We start from the raw sequence: 14,354 nt of genomic DNA, 5'->3' as shown, positions 1-14,354 counted from the left end.
TTCTCTTTGGGATACCTGATTAGCATTGAAAGATAGAAATATTCTATGAACTAATTAGGACAGATTGTGTTGTGTTTTTCTACCTCATCTTGTTGATCTCTAGAGCATTAAAATCTATTTAGTGTTGTCATCAGACTGGTACTTATGAAATGTAAGCTAACAGCAATCTCAGAAGGGAGGCAGTGAAGCATAGCAACTAGGCTCTTGCTTCTTCAAGACAGCCCCCATGGGGCAGAACATAGATGAGGGTATAGAGAGGCTGTTGGCATTAAAATGAGCTAAATAATCAGCCCTTATTGAAACATTTTATGGTATAAGTGGGGCACAGATATTGAATGTATATATAACTAAGAAGGAAGCTTAATAGATGAGAAGTTTTCACATTGAAAGTTTATATATATATAAAAGTTTATATATATATATATATATATATAAAAGTTTATATATATATAGTGTATCTTGGTACCCAGCTTTCAATCCCCAACTGAGGGCTTGAAGTAAAATACAGTAAATCTTTTCAACAAAGGCTAATGTGATTACTGAAATTCACCTTATGTTTTCCAAACCTTTCCAAACTTTTTTTTATGAATGGCAAAACTGTAAGAGGAGGTAAAGTTAAAATTAGAGGAAAAATGCAAGGTATTGCACAATAATAAATCACACCAAATATCACATTAGAATTAGAATTATGCTGGAAAGTATCTTAAAGATTATTTACTCTAACAACATAATTTTCTGAAAGGGGAGTGACTTCACTGAGGTTACATATCTAGCAGGCAACAAAACCATTGCATTTTGATAAAAACTGCCCCAATGAAACCTAATTATTTAATAGTGAAACAAATGCTGGTTTAAACTTGAAATAATGAGATCACAGTTGGGCGATTTGAGCTGCTGCTGTATCATTTTGCTTAAGTATTTTTAAAGCATTGAATATTGGCCTTTTCAATAGTCCTGTACTAAGACACTCCTATTATGATCTCTGCTTGTTATTATGTCAAACCCTAAACATCTTTGGATGGGATCACAAACATGAGAAGAAAAGAGAAAGGAATGAACACTTGTTGACTGCATGAAGTATATCAGATACTTTAAAATACAATTAGAATGAATCCTTGATATCTTATAATACCGCAATTACTATTTTCCTTTTATAGGTGAGGAAAATGAGGCCTAGTTTAAATAACTTGGCAAAGTCCTTCAGCAAGTACTTGAAGGAGTCAGGATTCAAATTCAGTTCTGCCTAAATTCAGAGCTTGAAATTCAAATTTCACCCACTGCCTTCCTGGTGGTCTCTTTTTTTAAGTGTAGATGATTACTCTTTTCCCTAGTGCCATTAGACAATTAAACCTAAAATCTTCTTATATAGGGCAAGCATAATTCTGTATTTTGGACCTTTTCCCATTTTTCCTTTAACTTCTGTTTTTTTGTATTGAAGAATTTGGTGTGATTTTAGATGATTATAATAAGAGATATAGGGTGATCAGTTGCTATGAAATATTTGGATTGATCTTAAGAAATAAGGATAATGCTATAAAAGACTAACCTATTATCAGAATGCTTATTTCTTGTTTGCTTGCTTTGCTTAATTACATTCTTTACTAATTTCCTCTCCTTGCTGTCTGTTCTTTTCTAACAGCTGAAGAATGTTCTGCTGATTCTGACCTCAACTTTCTTATTCCTGTTGCAGTGGGTGTGGCCCTTGGCTTCCTTATAATTGTTGTATTTATCTCTTATATGATTGGAAGAAGGAAAAGTCGCACTGGTTATCAGTCTGTATAGTCACTGAGATCTCATGCTTTTTTTTTCTTTTTGCAATCAAAAGTTATGTTTCCATTGGCTAAAAGCCAGGAAATGCTTTATAGTAGATTGATTAAGATCTATCACAGACTAACCTCAATGAGTTGCCAGCTAATTTGGGCATGAGTAGCACTTACTTAAGAAAAAAATATATTAGGACCATTGTTTCTATTTTTCTTTCCTCCTTTTTTGTTAAAATGTAACTGAAAGAAAAATTATGGCACAGAATATGTCTTTTTAAAGTAAATAATTATTTTAAGCCTCTGGATCCAATTATGAAAGCATTTCTACTGAAGTATAATTTTATATGTTGCAGTTACTTGTATTTTGCTACTTTGATGTTATTTGCAAAATCAAAGCTGTAAGAGAATTTAATGTGCTTCCGGAAATTCAAGAACATAATGAATTCATTTTCACTGGTGACAAACATAAAATTTGGTTCACAATAAGACTTCCTTTCCAATTTTCTAATGAGGATTATTAAAATCTGTGTTTTTCTTTTAGTTTTAAAAGAAGGCTGGTAGTGTAGAGGTAGAATACTTGCCTAGCATGAATGAGACCATGGGTTTAATCCCCAGTACTGCAATAATGTATTTAATAGCAAAAATCTGGAGGTTTTCTCTATTACCATTAGTGGCTACTATATTTTAACAAGAGTGTCTTTTTTTCCTTCCCTTCTGGAGTTTGAAATATATTGATGATTTCAGATTTGACATTTATGCTGAAGGATGAAGTAAGAAATTCAGCTTTTGTAAGGTGTTAATTTAGAACAGACTATTTTTTAAGGTTATGATTTAGAATTTTTTCCCCTCAGAGCCTTAACTTGTTCAGAAAGTTAATTCATCCTGCACTTTAAAAAGCCTTCTGTATACTTTTATCATGTGTCTCCTGTACTTTTCTATTCCCTGTATGAATAAGTTCAAATTGATATTTTTAACACATTGATTTCTTTTTTTCTCACAGCAGCAAGTGCTAATTCTAGAGGCTAGTGGGCCCTGACGTATAATCAGTCAATTGGTTGCCTAGCCAAAGCTGGACTGGGATTTGTTCTGTAAATTTGTTGATCCTGATAAAGACTTATATCCCTGTAGGGAACTCTAATGGCTCTGGCATCTGGAGTAAAATACTAGAGACCACTCATCCCTTTGTCTGTTTGATTGGTTCAGCTGCTGAGTTGCCCTTTTATTCGGAAGCACAGTGCTGTGGTTGTGCAGTACCCAAATAGCAGCTTTACACACCTGTCCTCAGCATAAGGCAGATGTTTATTTTACCAACCTATTTTATCTCTACAGTGAACTAAAAGCAGAAATTCTTCAAGATCTGCCTTCATTTCAGAAATTTTCAAAATTAAGGTTAAGCCTAAACAAACTGAGTTTAAACCTTAAAGCTAGTTTGTTATTAAATCCAAGAATTAAGTCCCAGTCTACCTCTCAGCACAATGTAGATGCTCACCACTGTATTGCTGCTGATGTCAAAACTCTGCCAATAACTGGAATTACAAATTTTTCTTACAAAGAAAAAGTTCATCAATATCCTTCCTTATGGTCTTATCTATTCACACATTTACTCCAGACTGGAGTAGAAAGTCAGATTGCTCAATTACAACTCCTTTCAAATTCTGTAGCTCTGTCTTGCAGATGCAAGTTCTCTGTTTGCTATGGCATATAAGAATGTTTTCTTTTAAAAATGTTCTCCTTTGAAAACATCTGCTTATTTGTTATTCGGTAAAAGGCATTTGGTTAATATAATACCATAAAGAATAGTGGCTTCATTTCAGTAGATATTTTTGAGATGATTTTCTAAAAGCCAGATTCATTATCCTTGCTAATTCTATGAATGGTATATTCAGATATGTTCAAATTATGAATTCATTTCAAAGTTTTCTATCTTTTAGGTAGGAGACTAGTATCACTGATTCTTCATTAGGTATCATGGCTTTTTCTGAGATAATTAGCAAACATGTTTAATTCCTTGATAATTAAAATACAGAATATTGGGGCTGGGGATATAGCTCAGTTAATAGAGTGCTTGCCTCATATGCATAAGGCCCTGAATTCAATCAATTCCCAGCACCACACACACACACACACACACACACAAAAAAAAAAAAAAAAAAAAAAAAAAAAACCCTAAAATATTTACCAAGGGTTCATTGCTTCAACTCCAATAAAATATAGGAGTCTCAAAATATATGAACTGAGCATTCAATTAGCTTTTCTCACTGAGTTCATTTTTTTGTTAGTACAACAGTGGATCAAACAGCAGGGCTTTAAACTCATGGATAGAATGAATTGTTTTTCACCTAAGCTTATTTGGGAGAACTGATGTTTGCTGCTACTTAAAGTTTTGTACATAGAAATTTAGAGAACTCATTAATACCTGAAAAATAAAGCATATTGTGGTACTCCTGTTTGATCTGATAGTGTGATTTTAGATTGATGTATTAAAAATAATAAAGATCATGCATTCCGTGTTATTATGGCTAACTCTATTTTAATTCCATATGCTCAGGTTTAAGAGCATAAATTGATTTGTATAATCTAAGTTCCTTAAAAAATCTATTCTCTTGAATTGTCAGTCGGAATCATGATCTCATAGGTCTTTCATCTTACTAAGTCCCATCATTAGGAAGACAGTAGAACCTCTTGTACAGACATTTCAAATATGGGGGCTTACATGGTCATGAAATTTCCAAGAAAACATTAAAAACAAAATGTGGAAGTCTAATGATTATATGAGTTTCATGATAAATATACTTTTAGCAATTGTCTATCTGCACTGATGACCTGTACTCTTGCATTTGTGGGACTAGTGACAGGGATCTCAATAGAAACTGTTTTTCTTGTCTCAGCTCCTTCATTGAATAAGTTCACAGCTCTGTGCCTCCCTTTAAGATTACTACTTGCAAGAAGAGTGGTTATGTATATGTTTCTTGTAAGAGTTACCATGTATCTTAAAAGGTCAATTTGAAGGTTCATCTTTAAGTTAAATATGTCTACTTTCTGAATGCTAGTATTGCCTTTAGAACTCCGAGGAAATGTTTTTCTTTCCCTTTTCTTTTATTGTCTGTATTTTGATGGCACTATGAATTTGGGTTGCTTTCTTTCAAGATGTATGTACAATGAATAACAAATTTTGATATACAATGTATTTTTAGGAGAAAGCAGCTATAGTTTTATTGAGTGGTCCCAGTGCTATGTACTTCACACACATTATTTAATAATCATAGCAACTCTCTGAGGTCAAATGGTATTCCCAATTTACAGATGAGATAACTGAGGCTTGAGTTGGTTACTTAACTAAAGTGACATAGAAGTAGCAAAAGTGACATTTGAACCAGCTTGGTCTGCCTCCAAAGACCATGCTCTTAACCACTATACATCTTGCCTTTCTAGGAAACAGTAGATTTATAAAAGCATATGCCTTACATTAAAACAGTTATAGAAATCTAGCTTCTGTACTTTACTATCTTATATGTAGTCACTTTATAAATGTTTTCAATATTCTTAAAATAATTTGAATTTTGTCCAACCCACTTGAAGGGCAGGCGGATGTTGTGGCAGCATGACTTGAAAAGTCGAAACCAAGGCCAGTTTGAACTGTACCTCATCAATAGTGTTGAACCCTGAGTGTCACTTTTTTCAGAGTAGCCTCAGCTTGTTATTCTGATCACATATTATTATCATTCTGCCCTCAAACTCTTCTGCACCATGAATCATTCTGACTGTGCATTAGTGTGTTTAAAAAGAGACTAAATGGAACTGTCTCTCCTCACATTCCTTAAATTAATGCCATCTCTATCCTTGCTCCCAGTCATCCCTTGGCTTCAAGTGCAGTGTAGACATGATACTCAGCAGCCCCTACTAGGTAGTTATGAACCCCAATACACAGTTTCTACTCAAATCTAAAGCCTTTTTGAAAGGGTTTCCAAAAAATTCTTACCTGGGCTAGGGTTGTGGTTTAGTGGTAGAGTACTTGCTTAGCATGAGGGAGGCACTGGGTTCAATCCTTAGCACCACATTAAAAAAGAGGTAAAAAAAGACCTGCCAGGCATGGTGGCACATGCCTGTAATCCCAGCAACTCTGGAGACTGAGGCAGGAGAATCGGGAGTTCAAAGCCAGCCTCAGCAAAAGTGAGGTGCTAAGCAACTCAGTGAGACCCTGTCTCTAAATAAAATACAAAATAGGGCTGAGGATGTGGCTCAGTGGTCAAGTGCCCCTGAGTTCAATCCTCAATAGCCGCCCCCCAAAAGTCCTTACCTGCATATTTCAAATTCTCCCTCATAGTCTTTACCCCCACCTTACTTTGCCTACTACTTTCTTGTACTCTGCACTTAAGCAATACTAGCCCCCTTGCCACTCTTCAAAGACTCTAAGGGTGCTCTCATGTCAAGGCCCTTATACTTGCTGTGCCTTGCCCCTGGAAAGGTCTTCCTCCAGCTCTCTTCATGGCTCTCCCTTTCACTCCTTTCACCCCAGCCAAGTTTCTTGTCGCATGAATATTCCATGACCACCCTGTTTAGGATAGCACTCCCAGCCACTTTCCATTCACCTTATCCCTTTTCACTTATCACTATCTGACATTGTTAATCTGTTTTTTTCACGTTTCCCACTAAAAGGTAAACTTCATGAGTAGAGTTGTTTCTTTACTTACTACTCTGTCCCAGTTCCTAGAACAGTGCTTGACACATAGTTCATAGGACAAATATTTTCTGAATGAATAACTCATCATCTCATTTAAAAACTAGACATTTATTAAGCACTTAATGCCTTATTTCATCAAATCTAAAATGCCATCAATTGTAAGATTAATACTGACAATTAAACTGTAGTCATGGAAGGCCTACTGATTTCAAAGATGTTAAAAATGTGGAAAAAAATATGCATTTTGGAATTGCTATGTACCAGGAACTGTGGAGAGTGTTGTACATGGATATCATCTACTATCCATAATTAATTATTGATCAATTAACTAATAACTGATCATATATCATCCAAGCAGTCCAGCCAATGCCTTTAAGCCTTCTTTTAGTATAACTGATTCTTGTGTCATTTGCAATTCCAAAAATAAGCCAAGTGCTATATAGTATAGCATGGTCGGTATGTCAAAACAGAATTTGAATCTTGGCTCTCTCAAATATTGCAGTGTTTTGTGACATTAGACAAGTTATTTAACCTATCTAAGCCTAGGTTTCCCCATCTCTAAATGAGAACACTATTTTCTATATTGTAGGATTTTAAAGAGAATTAAGATAGTGCTACCAAGTACACAGTAAGCAATAAATGTTAGCTTTTTAATAATATCAATCTGAATCTTTTTCCTAAAGATGATAAATATTAGATGTTTAGATAATATCATAGAAGAACAAAGTGGAGAGAGAGTGTAGGGCTCAGATAAAACCTTAAGGAACAGAAAGCTACTCAAACTAGGTTAAAAGAATAAACTGTTAAGTTACAGGGTCGTCTCACAGAATCTAGTTGAAGGAAGCAAATCTGGGACTCAAAGGAATAGAGAATTAAATTTTGAGAGAGAGTATACAGGTGATGACTACCAAAAAAGGTCAGAAAAATATGAATAATGATGAAACCACAGCTAGAATGGCTGTATAAAAAGACAATAACAAATTCTGGCAAAGGATGTAAAGAAAGGGGAATTCTCATATACTATTGATGGGAATATAAATTAGTTCAGCTATTATGGAAAGCAGTATGGAGGTTGCTTGAACAACTATCAATAGATCTACTAGATGATCCAGCAATTCCACTATGGTGTATATATTCAAAGGGAATGAAATCTTAATGTCAAGGAGACATATGACCTCCAATGTTCATTGCAACACTATTCACGATAGCCAAGAAATGGAAATAACCTAAATGTCCTAAATGTTCATCAGCTGATGAATGGATAAAGAAAATATGGTCCATGTACACAATAGAATGTTATCCAACTTATTTTTAAAAATATGAAATTCTGTCATTTGCAGCAATATGGATGGAACTAAAGGACATTGTATTAAGTAAAATAAAATAGACACAGAGAGACAAGTACCATGTGTTCTCACAAGCATGTGAAAGCTAAAAAGTTGATCTAATAGAAGTAGGAAATAGAATAGTGGCTACCAGAGCCTGGGAAGGATGTGGGGAATGGGAAGATAGAGAATGGTTAACAGGTACAGGGGTGCAGTTGGATAGGAGGAATAACCTCTAATGTTCTATAGCATAGTAGATTAGCTATAATTGACAACAATTAATTGAATATTTCAAGATAGCTAATAGGATTTTGGATGTTCTTAACACAAAAATGATACATGAGGTGATGGATATGCCAATTACCCTGATTTGATCACTACATACTGTATAGTAAAATGTATTAAAATGTAACACTGTATCCTATAAATATTTACAATTGTATGTCAATTAAAAATTTTAAATAAAATGTGTTCTTAAGATTAATAAAAAGATGAATAGTGAGTACTAACTTGCACTACATTTACTCAAAAAGCTGGAAACAGCCGGGTGCAGTGGCACACACCTATAATCCCAGCAGCTCGGGAGGCTGAGACAGGAGGATCTCAAGTTCAAAGCCAGCCTCAGCAACAGCAAGGTGCTAAGCAACTCATTGAGACCCTATCTCTAAATAAAATACAAAATCTGGCTGAGGATGTGGCTCAGTGGTTGGGTGCCCCTGAGTTCAATCCCCAGTAACCGCCCCCCACCCCAAAAAGGTGGAAACAAATATTAGGTGGGTATAAGAATACAACAGCTCATAGGGTAAAACAGTATATACACATATATACTGTGTGTGTGTGTGTGTGTGTGTGTGTGTGTGTGTGTCTGTCTGTCTGTCTGTCTAGTATTTGTTAAAGATGTTTTTTCAGATCAGTAGAGAAAGAATGGAATATTGAAAGATGATGCTGAGATACTAAGATACTAGATTAATTATTTAGTGAAGGGCTGGGGATGTGGCTCAAGTGGTAGTGCGCTCGCCTGGCATGCGTGCGGCCCGGGTTCGATCCTCCGCATCACATACAAAGATGTTGTGTCTGCCGAAAACTAAAAAATAAATATTAATATTCTCTCTCTTTCTCTCTCTCCCTTTCTCTTTAAAAAAAATATTTAGTGAAAAAATACATTTAGACACCTACCTCTCAACACCAAAATAAGTTCAAGTATGATTAAAGAATTAAATTTTTAAGGTATAAATATAATAGACTCAAATATAGATGGCTGTATATATTATTTCCAAGAAGACCTATGAATAAAAGGAAAAGAAATAACAGTTGAAAAGATTTTAATATGTAAAAATTAATATTTCTAGCCATTATAATGCCATCAGACACAAATTTAAAAACAAATGTAAAAACAAGAAAAAATACTTGTATCTTAAGTATGACAAAGGGTTAGGATAATACTCTATCAAATACTGACAAAACAAGATAAGATGAATATTCCATGAGTGACCTAGAATAGAGGTTTTAATAGCTAAATTATTACAGAAGAAATACAGATGGATAAGCAATGTGAAAAATGTTCTGTCTTCTTAATAAACAAAAGCAAATTAAAATAAGATTGAATCAAAGTGTGAAATATGATATATCAAGAACTATGTAATGTTTTGAACAACCAACAATAAAAATTAAAAAAATAAATAAAATAAAATAAGATACCTTTCAAACCAGCTATCATATTTTTAATGATATAATATTCACTCTTGGCCATGTACAGAGAACTGCATGCTAATATAATTTTGAGAGTGAAAATGAAAATTTGGATACAGTTAAAATGCCCAATTAGATAGAACTAGTTAACTATATTATGAAACATTGACATGACAGAATGTTACACAGTCACTTAAAATCACATTCTCAAGAATATGAGAACACTGTCATGTCTTACTGTTAAGTTAAAAAATGAACATTGAAAAGATATATGTCCCATTCTGGTTTTGGTAAGTAAAACTGTCTCTACCCCTGTCCTCCTCCTGTATTATAGTTTGGATATGAGTTGTTCCACAAAAGCTCCTCCTAATGCTGGATTATTCAGAGGTGAAATCATTGGACTGTGAGGTGAAATGATTGAACTGTCCATCCTAGTTTGAAAGGATGACTGGGTGGTAACTGTAGGTAAGTGGAGCATGACTAGAGGAGGTGTCACTGGGGTCATGCCCTGGAAGGGTGCATCTTCCCTGTGTCTCCTTATCCCCACTCCTCTGTCTCTGCTTCATGGCTGCCTTGAGGTGAACTGCTTTCCTCCAATGCATCCTTTAGCCATGATGCTCTACCTCATCTTGGGCCTGAGAGCAATGGAGTCAGCCATCTATGGACTGAGAACTATTAAACTGTGAGCCCCAAATAAACTTTTCCTCCTCTAAGTTGTTTTTGTCAAATATTTGTGTCACAGTGATGAAAAAGTTAACACCCTGCCTCTCTATATAACTGCTCTACCACCAGAAAAGTGTTTCTCCCTATGCCTATACTTTCCTACATGCTGGGTAGAGTTCACTACTGGAGGTTCCAGATTGGAGCCAGTACATTTGAGGCATCTATAAAAGAATTTATTCTTTTTTAAAAAAATTATTTGGGGCTGGGGATGTGGCTCAAGCGGTAGCGCGCTCGCCTGGCATGCGTGCGGCCCGGGTTCGATCCTCAGCACCACATACAAACAAAGATGTTGTGTCCGCCGAAAACTAAAAAATAAATATTAAAAAATTCTCTCTCTTAAAAAAATAAAAAAAAATTATTTGTATACATATTTTTAGTTGTTGATGGACCCTATTTTATTCATTTATTTATATGTGGTGCCGAGGATCAAACCCAGTGCCTCATACATGCTGGGCAAGCACTCTACCGTGTATCCACAACCCCAGCCCAAGAATTTATTCTTTATTCTGTCTTTTGTGTATATTTATAAGGAGAGGGTAGATTTTATGTGTAAAAAGTAAATACATCAAAGTACAAACAGCAGTCACATCCAGGTTTTCAATTTATGGGTGGTTTTAACTGCTTTTCATAGTTCTGTTTTACTGAATCCAGTTTGCTTTGATAATCAGAAAGTTCTTAGGACAATGATTTCTTTAGAGTGGGTTTTGAATCTCCTTGGTTCGTTCTTGCATTTTTCACATGAGTAAGAGTTGGCCCCAGGAAGGAACAAAGTCTCCACTTCTACCTGATATCAAGACAGTCTTCATTTGAAACATGTTTTTATCAAGAAAAAAATTCTGGGGCTGAGGCTATGGTCAGTGGTAAAGCACTTGCCTAGCATGTGTGAGGCACTGGGTTCAATTCTAAGCACCACATATAAATGAATAAAATAAAAATAAAGCTCCATCAACATCTAAAAAAAATTTTTTTAAAAAGTAAAAAAGTCCTTTGTTTTACATGGATTATTAGTCCAGTCACCTGGCCCTAATCCTGTATAGTCCTCACCCCGAAGAGATGCAGAAGCACACATTTTTGGTCTATTGTTGCGTTCTATGACAGGTAAGAGGTGCTTCTCATCCTTATACCTTTCCATATGTTGTCTGTGGATGCCTTTACAAGAAGGGTCTAGGTTGGAGCCAGTACCTGAAGTTGAGAGAGACAAACAGGAGTGGAATTGTTGATGGCAAGGGCCTCCATGGGGGTGTGGGTAGGGAACATGCCAACCGCCACATGTTTCTCTGCCTCTTAATTTCTGTATCTGAAGGTTTTGCAAGGCCAACACCCCTAGTAGTCATGTGTGCAATTCTCCTTGCACCACTTATGTCCTTTTCTGGTACCAACTCTAGCAACGAAGCTTGATTCTTTCACCACCTCCACTCACTTCCCTTTTCACCATAAGATTCTCTGCAACTCAAAGTCCTTCCACTATTTTCACAACTGTGGGTCAAGGTATTTATTGGCAGACACTGTTAACTGTTATTAATTATTAAGGGTAAAAAGTTAAGGCATTGTGCTATAGTAGAAAGAGCATGAAGTTCAATACCAGGCAAGTTGGGATTGGAATCCAGGCTTCACTAACTCTCAACTTTGGATGAGTGATTGAGTTGCATATCTGTAAAATGGAGTCAAATATCTTTCCTGAAGAACTTAGTGGGGGTATCTATTATACTTATAACTTATGTAGCTGTGGAGATCACTGTATGAGTTCATTTTTTGCAGTGTTACAATGTTATGCTTGAGGCAAGCAAACTTTATAAAGAAAATAAGTTTACTTAGCTCTCAGTTTTGGAGTTTCAAGGGCATGGCACTGACATCTGTTCAGCTCTGGTTAGGGCCCTGTTGGCTGCATTACATGGCTGGAGCACTTGTGTGAGGAAGAAATCTCATCTTGAAACAGGAAGCTAGAGAGTGACTTGGGCTCAGGCTTCTATAACAAATTGCTCTGGCAAGAACTCCAGGAAACCAGTATCCCCTTCTGAGCGTGATTCCCCCAGTGGTCAAAGGACCTCCCACTAGGCCACCTCTTAAAGGTTCCACCACCTCTCAATATTGCAACCCTGGGTACCAAGCTTTTAACACATTAACCTTTGTGGGGACAAACAACACCCAAGCCTTAGCAGTCACCAATAGGATAATAGCCATAAAGTCTCACATAGTAGACACTCAATGATATGAGTAGGCCCTCAGTGAATATCCATTATATCCATTACCTCATCATTACAGAACAGAACCCAGAGGGCAGGGAAAGGAGCCAACACTTGTGGGGGCTTGGAAAAATTCAGTAACTTGTTTGAGGTCACACAGCTAGTGAATAGCAGAGCAGGTGTCTGAACAAAGTTCTCTGGATTCAAAACCCAGGCTCTTCCAACAGACATTTCACTGCCCTTACCTTCTTGTGCTCAACCCAGAATTAAGGGAGAATCAGGCAGTTTACCATGAAAAATGTCTTCTCCCAAAATTGGGTAATCTCATCAAACTTTATAAAAGTTAACACACAGAACTACAGACATTCTAGTGGACATTAGAGTGTATTGGCTTATTTAGCCAACCAGAATGAGATCTAGGGTGATTTGTTCACATTACACTAGGGATTAAAGCAAAGGTCCTGGTGGGAAGGCTGGGTTGTGACTCAGTGGTAGAATGCTTGCCTAGCACGTACAAGGTGCTGGGTTCGATCCTCAGCACCACTTTAAAAAAAAATAAACAAATAAAATAAAAGTATTGTGCCCAACTATAACTAAAAATAAAAATATTTTTTTTAAAAAAGGTCTTCAAATTTCAGCTATGCCCAATTTCCAGCACTGCTAGAGACAGAAGAGGAGGAGCCTGAGAATTTGCATTCATAACAAGTTCCCAAGTGATCCTGATGCTGCTGGGCCATTAAAAACCACATTAAAATGTACCATAATACTCTCAAATATCATCTGTGTCTCACCTTCCTCAAATTCCAATGAACTATCAGTACGTACAAGAATATCACAAGGGCTGGGTCTGTAGCTCAGTGGTAGAGTGCCCGCCTCTTCATGTGTGAAGCTTTGGGTTCAATCCTCAGCACCACATAAAAATAAATAAAAATATTGTGTTCAACTACAACTAAAAAAATTTTAAAAAGGATATCACAAAAACATACCCTAATTCAGAAAATCTAGCTTTAAGATCTGATGTTCCTGATGGACCCTTTTGTCTATAACACTCCCCTCCCAAGTAACCAAGACCCTTTCAATATCACAACTCTGAGGAAAGTGAGAATGTTGGTAAGGTAGGATCACTTTTTATTCTCTTCCCCCATTCCTGTCCCTATTCCAAGTAGGTAGCCAGCATCTAACCCTTTTTGCCTCATGAAATTTTTATCTTGTGACCAGATAGTCTAGAATCAAGAGCACTTTGATAGGATTACACATAGGATGGAGGGGATGGTCATGCCTTGGAGGGCAGAAAGGCAGGAAGGAAATTTCTGTGCATGAGATATCAAGGGACATTGGAGAATCAAGGCTTCAGGAAAATGACTTTTGCATACAGAGGGAAGCTGTAGGCTTTAGTGATCAAGTTACACACAGAACTACAGACAGGTAAGACAGACAGTAACTACCTAGGCTTTAGGGATCAAGCTTAAGCGGAAGCAGCACCTTCCCACCTAAGTCCCCTTTCCCCCCACATGCCCCACCAGTCCTGCAGCAGCAGACATGCCCACCTGAAGGGACCATGTAGACTTGGATAGTGAAGGCCTCAAAGAGGTGCCTCCAATTCTTGGGTGACTGGCAAGAAAAGAAGGGGCCCTCTAATAGGAAATGAGATTGAAATTCCCTTCACCTCACTCAGATGGAAGGAAGGATTTAATCTGCCATCTCTCACAAGCCTTCTATACACACTACACAGAAGACATGAGACAAGTATAAACTCTTTATTACTAGTTAGGATCAGAAAACACCCAACAATGGTTGATCTTGGCAAGCTGTGCTGGATCTCCAGGGGACCTCTGGGAAACCTGTTCAGAATGGCACCTCCCACTCCCTGGGCTCTACCCTGGCTCCTCCTTGTTTTGCAGCTGTCTTGGTGAAGCAAAGAATCTGCAGATAACAGTGGAAGGCAAGGGGCCCAGGGGCATTCTGGAGCTTGCTGGCCTCCTTCAGTTCT

This window comes from Callospermophilus lateralis, chromosome X, assembly GCF_048772815.1.
Source record: "Callospermophilus lateralis isolate mCalLat2 chromosome X, mCalLat2.hap1, whole genome shotgun sequence".
In the NCBI taxonomy this organism is placed as follows: domain Eukaryota; kingdom Metazoa; phylum Chordata; class Mammalia; order Rodentia; family Sciuridae; genus Callospermophilus; species Callospermophilus lateralis.
Note: the sequence above shows the minus strand (reverse complement) of the source record.